Raw genomic sequence first — 6,000 nt, 5'->3', positions numbered from 1 at the left:
CTGAATGTACCTGTTCTGACTTACCTACAAATTTGACTTAAAGACAGACTTAGGAACGGATCTTGTTTGTATCCCAGGGACTGCCTGTAATCTAATAAGGAGGTAATAAGAGTGTGAGTCACTGTAACCAGGGCCCCCTTCTCCAAAGACCACAAATGGCACACCAACCAAACCTGGACAAAGACCCCCATAGCAATATTCTTCGCTTGCCTATCCAGTAGTTGCTGCAAGTCTAGAAGGGCCCCCCTCCACATCCACACATTTGCTTTTTAACTGCTACTCCATCTAGAATAACCACTAGAGCGGGGCGGGGGCGGGGAGAGAAGCTTTTTAGGCAAATAACAATTTGGTTTTGCTGGGATTCCACTTCAGTATGTTTCTCCCAATCTAGATCCTTATAGCCTCTGGACATTGTCAGGACTTAGGGTTAGGGCCAGGACAGTGATGTGGTGAATGAACAATGTATGTTAATCATGGGTAGTTCATGTAGAGCAGATACTTGGAAACTTATGGCTCTCTTGATCATTTTGTATCTCAACGCACTGAGATTCCCTGTTCAGACTCTGGAACTCCTGATAACTTAACCCAACTTTTTAATGAATAACTACAAAAGAATTTCTTTAGTCCTGATGACTAGGCAGCAGAACGGTGTGTATAATTCAGTGATGGTTGTATGATTTTGCCGACATAATGGTGATGAAAATTAACTGCATCACCTCCACAGAGTAGGCATTTAGTGCTTTTGGATAATAGTCCATCTATATAATTTACACTGTCATCTCCCTATTTAATCATTCTCCTGGTCATTTAAAAACTAAGAGAATTTTTGGCTCTGCTCAGTGTGAGGAGGTAATCAGGTGTGATATTTTCAAGCAACCTGGGCATTTTCCCATTCTAGAAAGCCAGGGAGTTTAACAGAATTGGTTACTGAGGTGACAGGAAAATCTTGAAGAACCACTGGAAGGTGCTTTTGACCCATTAGTCTACTGAGATTGCCCATTCCTATAGATGCTCTGAACTGCAGTAAGTCAAAATCGCACCAGAAACTGAGAATCAGATTTGTATTTTCACATATGTCAACCAAGTCAGTAACAGGCATTGGAAATATGTATTGTGGAAAACAATAGATTTTACAGGATCGCATTCAAATGCCCTCTGTGAAAAAAACTACTGAAAGATCTTTTTTTTATTTCACTTGTCATCCAAAGCATTTTTTCATTTCAAACAACAGCAGTTTATGTCATGAAAAAACACTTTTCTAAGTAGAACTGCATCAGGAATTTGAATTTGCTTCTTGCTGTTACTTTACAATAAAACTAGGCTGCAGCTGTTGCCTGATTACTAGGTGATTTTGGAAGAGAATTTCAGTTAATGATATTTAGGAGATAGCTGGAGATAACATCCATCACTATTATCAACAGTTATCGATGTTAAGGGATAATTTTGCTTAGTTTTATAGAATGTATTTTTATTGGTCAATGACCAAAATAAAATTTCTGTCCTTCTGTCTATCATAATATATGCTATACTGGCATTTTACTGAAGAAGTTGGTGTTCCAAATAGGTATCTTTCAAAAGAAGAAATTTCACCCAATTTAGTTACAATGGTTTGGATTCATATATAATCATACTTAGAAAGGAAACACTGAAATCAATGAGACAAATTAATTGGACTAAGGCTATGTTCACACATTGTGCTAAACCATACTGTAATGTGGTTTATTTGATTTTGGATTAGCATGTTATATGAAGCCAGCTATTGTAAACTATGGCTTATGGATTATCACTGGCGGCCCCATGTATGGCCTTCAACCCCATTTTTGTGACTTACAAGAATTCTCCAATATTGTACTATCAACCTCTGGCAACAAATTGTCAAAACACAGCAGCATTATTTTCTGCCTTTTCAAAAATAAATGCCAAGTAAAATAGGTGTGTTAAGCCTGCCATATGTTTAACACATCTATACTTTTTAAAAACATCAAATCCAAAAAATGTAAAAAAAGGGGGGGTATATCCCACTCTTCTGACAGCCATCATGCCTTTTTGGAGGTAAAAAAATGGACTAGATTTCATTTTGCAATTGCAAGTGTTATGTCTATTGAAGGAGAAGGTTCATAAATTAGCATCCCAATCTCTACCTCCATTAGTTGAAAAAGACCCTCATCTGCAACTCTGGAACTGCTGTCAGACATCTGCTTAATTCAGACAATATGCTAAGCAAACTAGAACTATGCTTGCATATCAGCATATATCAAATAAACTACAACAGGAACCAAATCAATACAATATGGAAAACACAGTATGTGATTTTATGTGTTTTAATTCACTGTGATCTTTAATGTTCTTTTGCTCACCCACATTATTAGAAAAAAGCCTTATCTGAAAACACTACATTGCAAATAGCAAGCTGCAAGACTGCCCTTCACAGCTGGCTACCTTACATTCCAGACTGATGTAGACATAAAATCCTATCTTCACAAGGGAAAGATATCTCAGTTCCTCCTCCTATTCAGGGGACAGAAAGTTTAAAACCAAGGCAGAAATTGCTGGGCTGAGGAAAGAGGAAAAATATGATTCTTAGAGTCTCATATTAAAGTTTGGAATTTCCAGGAAAAAGGGATGTCCAGGAAAATTAAAGCAGAGAAACTTTAGCAAAGAGGCTTCAGGTACTGTTACTAGAAGAATAGGTTAACAGATGTAGGAAAGAATTTGCATAGTTATTTCTCTTTATTGTGTCTATTAATAAATACTCTGCTCAAGCTCAGTAACTGTGGGTATTTCAGGTTTTTAAATATATCTCAGATTTTATATGAGGAAATAATTTCTTTTTAGGATCTTTTGAGATTTGGAATAATAATTTTTAAAATCTGCTCCAATCTCTTTGCAATTAGTTTTTTTTTTAATTGTAGCAGGGAAGCACGTTCTTGTGGTCTACTTGGAGCACTGTATTTTCTACTGCACTGTAATTCCCTTTTCAAGTTGCCTTGTCCCCATTATTTGAAGAGATCTGTCTTAACTTTTTTCAACAGGGAATGTTGGCATTTTATCATCTCAAATTTAAAAGAGGTGCTACAGTTTATCTCTTCATTTAAAAAAAAATGAATATTGTGTATCTCTTGCAAGATTGGTCAATCCTCCAAGAAAGATCTGAATCTACCTCACAATGCTACCTCACAATGCTATACAGACCAAAAGTGACACCATAAGAACTGTTTCTCCCTGCTTCCTCCATTTTTTCCGTTTTAATCATCAAAAAGGCAGCAGAAGTCTGAGAACTCTGTCTCTCGTACACAAAGGGTAATGGAGTAGACACCAGTTGAGATGCCACCTAGAAAATAGATGACAGCAAGAGTCACCAAATTGCTACCCAAACAGGATGCAGGGCCAGAATATGAAGACCCAGAGGGCCTCTGGGAGAAGAGTTTTGAGACTCCAACCTTCTACCATACATGTTCAACCAGTTTCCACTATACCCCATAATAAAGATATCAACCAATGAAATGTATTTAAAGTAGTCAAAATGATTTTAATGTGTAATTCATATTTTGCAAAGTCTTGCAAAACTACTCTCTCCAAGCAGATTTACAATTTTCTAGTGAAAGATATGAAAATTCTCTGCCTGTGAAAATTAGCCCATTTGCTTACCATGCAGATAATCTATTTCGGACATCACAAAGGCATATGAAATTAATGAGTAGAAGCATAATAGCAGAGTAAATAGTTCATATCCAGCTATAAGTGACTACAGAGCAGCTCTTAACTGGAAGTTAATAAGACTATAGTAATTGCAAGAACTTGAAGCTGAAAGACTAAGGTACATTCATTTATTTCAATTAATTTCTTCCTTTCTTGTCCTCAAGGCACAGTAATGATTACAATTTATTGCAATATATTTGATTCTTATTTTAGATTAAAAGTGTGGGGAGGAACCTGCTCAAGGCCACATATCATACAGCAAGTTGAGTCTTGGCTTTTCTGAGCACAGTATATTTATAAACAGAATCATCCATAGTGGTGGTCAAATAAGGGCAAATGATGAGAGCAACTTTGTGCCTTTATAACCCCACCTCCATCCCTTTTGTATGATTCCAGTTTGGGAGATTTACAAGGCATCTTATTCATACAATGTGGATGACATTTCTCTAAATTATCACTGAAATTACATTTGTAAGTGATCCAAGAGAAAGAAAGTGTGTTTGTGGACCCTTCTGCTGCTTAAAAAACAATTATTGTGCATCAGACTTGCACACTACTTGGAAGTAAGTCACATTATTCAACAGAACTTATTCCAAAAAATCTTTACACTTTACAGATTAATTAATATATAAATGTAATAGTTTTTGGTTCTTTTGAACAGGATACAAACATCCCAAAGAACAATTTATCTAGACACTGCTGATTCAAATTAAATCTTCTCCCATAACTAAAGGCAAATCTATTTGTTAATGTGAGGTGTAACTATAGAATTACAGTGGGCTAAATCCAAATTAAAATATTCTTAGATTAATTTGGTTAGATTTACATAGCATGCAAAGTTTGGGTTTAACGGTAGGTAATTAAGCCATTTGGTTGATACCTCACAATATGCCATAAACCATTATGCACTAGCTCATGCAATTCAGGGTGCTAGTACTCCCCTTTAAAGTCCTGAATGGCATGGGACCAGGTCATTTGCGGGACCTCTCCTTGTGGATATCTGCCCATCCCACCAGTTTAGATAGATGGGCTGCTCCGGATCCCTTCTCTTAAATGTTGTCTTCTAGTGGGACCTTGGAGGTGTGCCTTCTCTGTAACTGCCCTGACCCTTTTATTGCTGTTTTGTTGTAAGTTACCTAGGATTATTGCATATAAGATAGGCAGCCATATAAGTTTTAAAATAAATAAATAAATAAAAATTTTAACGCCATAATTATATAGTGAACCATAAGCCATCTGGCTGGGTGACTTTGGGCCAGTCACTCTCTCTCAGCTCAACCCATCTCACAGGATTGTTGTGGAGAAAGTAGGAGCCAGGAGTATTAGGTATGTTTGCCGCCTTGAGTTGACTAAAATATATTAAAAAAGGTGGGATAAAAATGTAATAATAGTAGTGTCTGTTAACATTATCATTGTGTCATGCAAATATTGTCATGGGCTAAATGTTTTTTTTTCCTACAGCACAGGTCAAGTGATGGTAGCAATAGAGTTATTTCTGGAAAGGAGATGAAAAAAAATTCTGCTATTGATCTTTGTGTTCACTGGTAAGTGGGGAAGGCAGTTCTTTTTGCTAGGAAGGAAGAAATGTAATTTCTTGGCAGCCCATTTTTAAATCAATGATTTAACAAGTATTCTTCTTTTTCAATAGCCACAGGCAAACTACTGATATTAGCTAATATGGTTTTACCTCTTGGGATGGAGAACAGCCAGCTGCAGAACAAAGGAACAGACAGTCCCCTAGGTATGAACTTTCAAGTTGCGAACTTCCACTGATACAAACAAGATGGACCCGGAAGTCAGAGCTGGAAGTTGGGAGAAGGCGCGCCACAAACTAACCCTTTCCCACCATCTCCTGATTTCCAATTCCAACTTCCGGTCCTGACTTCTCGCATGGCCAGTTCTGTTTGGTGTGTGGTGACTGCAAATTGCAGACTGCAAATGTCTGCAATTAAGCACAAGAGTGCTGATGGGGAGGGGGGTAGAATGAAGAAACAGCAATCTATTATGATTGTCATGAAGATGGAGATATTGAAGAAAACAGAGAGGGGGAGAAGATGGTGAATGTGGCACGTTCCTATTGCATGAAACATTCCACAGTTGGAACGATCATTAAGAACAAAGACAAGATCATGGAACATATCAAAAGTTCAGCACCTATGCAATCCACAATAATAAGCAAGAGGAGAGGAAAAGTGATAGAAGAGATGGAGGTGCTGCTTGGCACGTGGATTGAAGACCAGCATCAGAGGCATGTGCCACTTAGCCTAATGCTGATCCAGGAGAAGGCTAAGAGCTTATTCC

This window comes from Python bivittatus, unplaced genomic scaffold (genome assembly GCF_059951505.1).
Source record: "Python bivittatus isolate LINGU-HERP-01145 unplaced genomic scaffold, Pbiv_v1 ctg000020_np1212, whole genome shotgun sequence".
Taxonomy (NCBI): Eukaryota; Metazoa; Chordata; class Lepidosauria; order Squamata; family Pythonidae; genus Python; species Python bivittatus.
Note: the sequence above shows the minus strand (reverse complement) of the source record.